Below are 8,549 nucleotides of genomic sequence, written 5' to 3' on the forward strand. Positions count from 1 at the left end.
TTCACAATTCGTTTTCGGTGGCTAACTGGCTATTTAGAGGAGTTTTTTAAGTGAACTGAATTTCGCAGGGTATCAAGAGAATGAAAGTTCAGACAATTTTGCTATGTTCTATAATTTTAGAAAAAAATAAGGAAATTAATTCTTATCAAGCCTTCTTGCGCAATTTTGTTGCACATTTAAAAAAAAATGTATTTTAATTTAAAAAATGTGCTTTCAAATTTTCGTAAGTTTAAGAGATATTCATGAATTTTGAAACGATTAGAAAATAATTAGAATTCGTGAAGATTTTTTAAAGAATTTTTGAAGGTTTCACAAAAATGAAAAAATTCTTTTAGGTTTGTACGAGTAATTAATATAAGTTTTTATTTTGAAAAATTGATTTTTAAAAATTCCAATACATTTTAAACTATGTTTTAAATGGCCAATAAAGAATCTGAAGATTTTAAGGCAATCTTTTTCATTTTGCCCAATTTCAAAGAAAATCAGGAAAAATTTAAATAGTTTTTAATGATTAGAAAGCATAGAGGGTCCGACAAGATTAGAAACAGAACTTTTCAAGATTGGTAGGAAAATTTTTAATGACTTTTTATTTAAAAAACGTACTTTCTGAGAATATTAAAAAAGGGTTTTAAACATGTGAAAAGATTTCGTAAAATTTAAAAGAAGAGTGTAGACAATTTTAAAGCAAAAAGTTTCAATTTGGTAAGATTATAATAAATAGATCAAAATGAAGTAAACGCAAGAAATATTAAGAAGAATCGAACAGATTTAAATAGAATTTTAAACTTAAATTCTGTTAAAAACTGAGATTTTTAAATAATTCAAACATAAAATTTAGAAACTTTAAAGGAATTCCAAAAGATTTCAAGGAGGTAAAACTATTTTTCTTAAAATTCCTAGGAAAAATTTAAAAGATTATGAGTCTATTTTTTCACATCTTCAATTAAGGAACATAATTCTTCTTAGGTCTTCTTGCGCAATTTTGTTACACAATTTAAAAAAATATATGTTGTTTTAAAAATCTACTTTCAAATTTGAGTAAGTTTAAGAGATATTCAGAAATTTTGAAAGGATTAAAATATTATTAAAACTTGTAAAGATTTTTCAAAAAATTTTCAAGTTTTCACGAGAATGAAAAAAATATTTTGTTTTCCTGGAAATAATTCAAATAATTTTTTTTTCGAAAAATTCATTTTAGGAGATTATTTTAAAGCATTTCAAAACATTCAAAAAGACGTAAAAAATTTCCAAAGTATCTGAAAATTTTTAAAGGCAATTTTTTTTTTGCAAAATAAAAAAAAATTGGGAAAAATTTGAATAATTTTTAAAGATTAGAAGACCTGACAAGATTAGAAGAAAAGAGTTATTTTCCTAATTATCGTGTGAAAATTTTTAGTGATTTTTTATTTTGAAAAATGTGCTTTAAAAGAAAATTAAAGAAGATTTTTAAACACATCAAAGAATTTCGTAAAATTTCGAATAAATTCAATAAATATTGAGTAGAATTGATCAGATTAATAAGAATTAATACTTCAGAGAAGTTTTAGAAACATAGGATAAACGAATTTAAAAAACTGACAAACCTAAAAATTCTTGTAGAAGAAGAAGGAATATGCGTCTGGAAATTGTGTACTAAAAATTGTGTAATAAAGTTTTTAAAATTAAAATTCGAATGATTGTTTTAAAATTAATTACAGCATATTTTTTCTCAAGCAAAATCCCTGCTTTTAATCGCAAGAGGTTCAATTTTTCCAATCAGAATAAGTATTCACATCAATTTTGAAAATTCAAAAAAGATAACTTGGAATAAGTTGAATGAGATTTGAAATAGTTTATTTTAATTACACAAAAAATTTGTAGAATTATTTCTAGAAATTTGGAAACATTAAAAACTGCAGTATTTAAATACAATTGACATTTAAGATTTTATATTAAATTTTGATAAGATATAATAGATATGTATGTAAAATGAAAAAATATTAATAAAACTCGATAAACGAAGGACTTTCAGATAATGAAAAATAATGAAAGAAACTCCTTGGAAAAAAATGTAAATAATTGTTTTAGAATGAATTATGACAGAAAATTGAAAAAAGATTAAAAAACATTTTTTATTATTTCCTAAAATGTTTAAAAAATACGTAAAATATTTTGAAGCAAAATTTTGTAATTTTTCCATATTACTTAACTTTAGAAAAATTAAGGAACATAATTTTTTCAAATTTGAGTAAGTTTAAGAGATATTCAAAAATTTTGAAACGATTCGAAAATAATTAAAGCTTGTAAAGATTTTTAAAGGAATAATTAACATAATTTTTGATTTCAAACAATTAATTTGAAAAGATTATTTTTAAACATTTCAGAACATTTCAAACGATTTCAAATATTGTCAAAGCATCTGAAAAACTTTAAAGACATTTTTTTTTAAATTTTGCAGAATAAAAAAAAACTAGGAAAAATTTGAATAATTTTTTAAGATTAGAGATTGGAAATTCTGACAAGATTAGAAAAACATAATTATTTTTCTAATAATCGTGTCAAAGTTTGTAATAATTTTTTATTTAAAAAAATGTAATTAAAACAAAAATTCAAACAGATTTTTAAACACATCAAACGATTTCTTAAAATTTAAAAGAAGAGTGTAGAAGATTTTAAAGCAAAATGCTTCAATTTGATAAGATTAAAAAGTTAAAAAAAGTAAATAATCAAGTGAATTGAGGAAATATTTAATAGACTTGATGAGACTCAAAAAATGTAAACTTTAGAAGTGTTTTAGAAACGCAAGAAAAACTTTAGGAACTTTAAAAGGATCCCTAAAGGTTTCAAGAGAATAAAGGTAGTTTCTTAAAATACTGAATCTCGAGAGAGCTACCAGTATCTTGAAGAAATTAAAACGCTTTAAATAGATAAGAAATTTTCCTAATATTTTTTTAAATCCTGTAAAATAAAAATAAAATGTCTTTAAAATCTCCTAGCATCTTTTCTGACACATCTGATATATTCGAAAATCTTTATCTTAATTTTCTTGCGAATCTTATAATAATTATTAATATATAAATTTATAAGCAAACTGATAATACTTATTTTATTGTATATGAAATCTTTAAAAAATCTATAATGCCTTAAAATTTTAATTGTAAAATAATTGTAATTGGAAATTGATTGTAAATAATTGTAAAATAAATCCAACAAAATTTATTTTATAAAGAAATATCTCATGATTATAAAAAGAGAAAAAAAATTGCAAAGGTAAGTCTTTGTAGCATTTTAATAACTAATGAACATATTTTTAGATTATTTTTCGTTGATTCTGGCCGGGGGTCAAACATGGTACAAAAAACCATCGTGAAATTTCAAATAAAAACTGTACTCTCTATTAATTAATTTTGTAAATTAAAAATAATACTTTTACCAATATTGCCAAAATTTATTTGAATATGATACACATTGATTTTTATTTAAAAAATTCCTGTAAGTAGTTGGTGTTTTTCAAGTTTTACGATATTTGTATACCATGTTTGACCTTAGGGAATAGATTTCAGGAATAAAATGATAAAAATATATCCATTAGTTAGTAAAATACTATGAAGAATCGCCTTTCAAATTATAGTTGAAGTTGAAGAAATAGATATTTCTATAATCGTTTTTCGGCATATGATTTTTCACTAAACGTAAAGCAGATTAAAATACACTTTAAAAATAAAAATAAAAAAGTTCAGAAATTCATGCAGTTTTCTGTTCAGAAAATCCCACACATTTTTAAATAAAATTCCTTTCTACACCACATGCAAAGGAAAATTGTATAACATTTTTGTCAAATGATTAGTCTTTTGAATGAGGTCAAGTTAATAACTTTTTGGCTTTTCCCCTTAAAATCCTCAAAATTGTGATTATAGCCTAAAATAGCATGAAAAGTGATGTATCAAAAAAGAACCTAGAAGACTTTAAATTTTTTTATTTTATTGGATTTAAAAAAATATTAGAAAAAGTCGAGTCACTTAAAAAGATGTTTAGGACATTTAGAAGTTTCAAAGATATCAACGAATATTTGAGAAATTTTGAGAAACTTTTTCAAGTTTTTAAATATTTCTAATACATTTAAAACGAAATAAATTCCAAAAAATATTTTTAACTTATTATATTTTTCTCAAAATTTTAAAAAAGCAATTAAGATGTAAAAAACTTGACTTATATAATCTTCTAAATTTCTTACAGAAATTTTAAGAAAAATAATTGTATCTCCTTGAAATCTTTCGGAATTCCCTTAAAGCTTCTAAAGTTTATTTTTTTGAAATCTTTGTAAATTTACATTTCTACAAAGTTTGAGTTTAAAATTAGATTTCAATCTCTTCCTTCTTCTAAATATTTCTTGAATTTACTGGACTATTGCAAAATTACTGATTGCAAAATTACGATTTTTTTAATCTCACATTTTTTTCCCATTTTCTAACAATGCACCCCTGCGGAAAGGCGTTGGTCTGGCCAAGCTCGCAGATACTGCCCTGAAAGTAGGTCGTAGGGCAACCAGGGCAGGGTACCCTGCCCTGGGCAAAAGCGTGCCGACCACGGTATCTTTTTGGTCGAAATTTAATTATTTTCGGTATAAAAACTATCTTTCTTGGTGGAAAATTAATCTTTAATGGTCGACAATCAAGTATTTAAAATCTAAAATGATATTTAATTGCTCTGAACTTTGTGTAATTTGGAATATATAGATGCATTTCTTATTCTTCAAACTCACATATCGCACATAGTGATAATTCAGACAAAAAAACCCTAAAACAATGATCGCGATAGAATTGAGCAGAAAAGTAAACATAACCTTAATGCCTGCAGTAGGGTGACCAGAAAAAAACTCTTTTGGTTTTCTTAGTAGTGAAAGGCAAATAACAGTAGTTTATACGATTGTAGAAGGCAGATTTTTTTATTTGCTATTTTAAACAATATTTAGAGGTCTCGAGGCTCACGAGCTCTCGCTATATATTCTCTTGCAAGGTCTGCTGTAGCGCCTTGCATCTCGATAACAGGATGGTACCGATTAATTATGGCACCAGCAATACGAAAGAAGTCCCTTAGATTGTGTACATGAGCCATCGGAATGGTTTTCTCGAAGAACTTGAAAATGGACTTTATGTGGCCATTTCTGGATTCCAGTATCCATCTAGATTTCGTTATTAGCCGAGCTTCGTTTGCTTCTTCCGTTACCAAAAAACTCTGTCCTTATTCGAGAAATGGTGGTATCTTGGACACAATTCCTAAGCGTTCTCAAAGTGGTTGGGCATCTCTATATCCACGGTCCCCTATCAAAATATCACCAATGTCGAAAAATTCTCTCATACCTTCCACATCTCTTTCAAATTCGTTAATGAGCATTTGTGCGTCATTGTTTCGCGAGTCAGAAAAATATTGTCCTTGTATTTCAAGTATGTATCCGTCTGGAGCAACAATGAGAGCAGGTTTTACCAAGTGACGTCCTTTATGTTTGCAGAATGACTGTCGAAGTACGCGAAAGTTACTGCTCTTCTGCATATAAGCATAAGTTCCATCGATGATAGCAATTGCTCTGGGAATTTCTGGTTGTGGATTATAAAGTTCATTGGCGAATGATGTCATGTGTCTTTCAATGAATTCTTCTCTGCTTATCGCATTAAATCCAATGTTACCAGGCACAAATCGCTGCATTAAAGACTGGCTTACAGTAGAAATGGCGATGCTTGTAGCTTGCCGGCTCGAATAATGAAAAATCACTTTCAGAAATTCATCAGAAAGACCTTAACGCATTTTGCAAAGGAAAGTCAGCAGATTGTTCTTCCTCACGTATCTGGTACCATATCCATGTAACTGCGGAATACGATCACAAAATGCATACAATTCTCTAAATTGTTCCTTTGTTACAGGAGCAATAGCTTCAAACTCTTCATCAGTGAAACTATTCTCATTATTAAACGCCGCGGCGGCATGAACATTTGCTTCGTTACGAAGTTCCTGCAAAAACAGAAGTAACTGCTGTCCCGGAATCCTATACGGTCTATTAATCACTTGTAGTCCAGGAAGCAAGGGGCCTAACATGAAACCATGTTCATCCAAATGATTTAAGCATGCTCTTGTTTCTTCTGGAATGAAAATGTCCATGACAATAAAAGCGTTAACTATAGATTCAGTTGAAAGCCTTGAAGTATTAACATCAGCATTACAGAACATGCACGTTTGCCTGCCTGTTTGTGTAAGAACATTCAGTCTCAAGCAGCCTGGGTCACGTTGGAGCTCCTCTATCTCATTGCGAATCGATTGATTGCAATTGAGACATAACCTACTCTCATCGGCGACTTCAAGTGGTGGTCTTCGAAGTTGAAGGCGTCTAAAAATTGCAATGTTTTACCTATCAGGATTATTATTTCCATCAATTCGAGCCATGTGTCCTGGTTGACAGACTCCATCGCACACATAGCAATTAACTCGAATTCTGAATGCCATTTTTTAAACCATAAGAGAAACAAGCTCTTATGGTCTTGAAGGGAAGAGGAATGTATTAATAAAACGAAAGAAAAATTCAGAAACAACAAAATAAAACAAATTTGTTTTCGTAAGTTTACCAATAAAATTACTATCAGCTCTCGAGACCTTTCACAAAAGAAATGACAAGCTTGTATAAACAACTTGTATAAGTCTCTCCAGCGCAAATGTGTCATATGGCGCTTCTATCAACGAGCGCAGAATCTTCAGGGATGCCATTAGGTTTTCCTCGCTTCAAATAAACCTTGGCACATTTGTCTGACTCAAAGTCCATTCCAATTTCCTTGGTATATCGTTCGACAATCCCCAGAAGTGGGGATCATAGTGTCGCCCTGAAAGACACCTCTCTGAAAGGTGACCTCGTTAGTAGTCACACGATTTTTTCCAGATGAGATAGTAAATCTGGTTTTCCAAAGCGACAACAATCTCTCTATGCACCCAACTGTTTGCGGATGAATCTTTAAGATTTCCAAAAGACAGATTATAAGTCTACTGGAGGTCGAATCGAAAGCTTTCCGATAATCAATCCAGGCCATCGATAGGTCACGCTGGTAGAATGCTGCATCTTTACAGACACATCTATCGTTGAGCAGGTTCTCCAGACATCCGCCTACGCCTTTCTTTGAGCCTCGTTGTTCATACATTTCTTGCCACACAGGTTCAATTGCCCGAACAATCCTATCATTTAGGATAGCTGTGAATATCTTATAAAGCGTGTTCAGACAAGTTATTGGCCTGTAGTTCTTCGGGTAAGCTAAGTTGCCTATTTTCAACAGGAGTATTGTGCGCCCTTCCACCAACCACTCTGGAATCGGCTCTTCCGACTTCAAATATGAGGTGAAAATACGGACCAAATGCTGATGGGTTGAAGAAAACTTCTTCCACCAGAAGGTTTTGAGACAATCTGGTCCCGGTGCGGAATAGTTCTTCATCCCTCTTAATACTTTGTTCACCTCCTCGGTAGTGATGGGTGGGCATTCTTTATCAGGTGTTATGAGGGCAACACATAACTCCTTGAAGCTATTTATATGATGTGAGTCTTTGTCCAGTCTATGCTGAACTTCGTACACTTCTCTCCAAAATACTTCGACCTCCTCTGGTTTGGGTGGGTGTTCGACAGTAACCGGAGGGTCTTGGAAGATTCGAGATGGGTCAGAGAGAAACTGTTGATTTTCTCTGACCAACCTCTCCGTCCGGGACGCGTACTGTCTTGCCCAGCCTATCTTTATGGCAACTTGATGCATTCGTCTTTTGGTCTTATGATCAGCTGTTGGTTTTGTTTTACGCTACGCATCAGCCAAAGCTCTCGCTACATTATACACACAATAATTGATAGCCCGGAGGTCAGATTCTCCGGAAAAATGTCCACGAAGCTCGTCATCCATTTCAGCCAGATCTTTAGGCTTGAGAGAAACCTTGGTGTCGATGTTTCTCCGCGTCGTAAAGCATCGTTATTCATCTATTGGATGCCTGCCCGCGGTTGGTCTTAGCGTCGCCTCTCTTTATCTGTTGCCGGCTTGCTCTAGCTGTGGTAGAGTAGGCGCTCCGCTTACATAGCGTCTTTTACGGAGTACCGCACATAGAGTTGCACATGGAAGAGACCCTCTTCTTAAAATGGTCAGGAATCACGAGGAAGTGGGCAAAGGAGCATTTCTGTACAAAGCAGCGGAGGAGGCTGCTGAAACACTCGGACTTGACTTCAGTATTAGGGGTGAGCAAAATGCATCAAATCTTATCTATCTCGAGTACTCACTCCTGAAAACCCGGATTGAGAAAGCACAAGAGAAAAACTTTCGTGAACAGCTCCTCGATAAGAGGATGCACGGTATCTTCCACATACGAGGGTGGATTGATAAGTTTCCGGCCTGACCAAGAAAAACAACGTTTTTAAGAATTTTTCTTTTTTTATTTCTCAACATAATCTCATCAAAGGTGGATACATTTCTCATAGCGGTGTTCTAGTCTAGTAATGCCATCTCTATAGAATGATTCGTCAAGCTCCTCAAAATACCCATTTACAGCTTCGATTACTTCTT

Source organism: Belonocnema kinseyi, chromosome 3, assembly GCF_010883055.1.
Source record: "Belonocnema kinseyi isolate 2016_QV_RU_SX_M_011 chromosome 3, B_treatae_v1, whole genome shotgun sequence".
In the NCBI taxonomy this organism is placed as follows: domain Eukaryota; kingdom Metazoa; phylum Arthropoda; class Insecta; order Hymenoptera; family Cynipidae; genus Belonocnema; species Belonocnema kinseyi.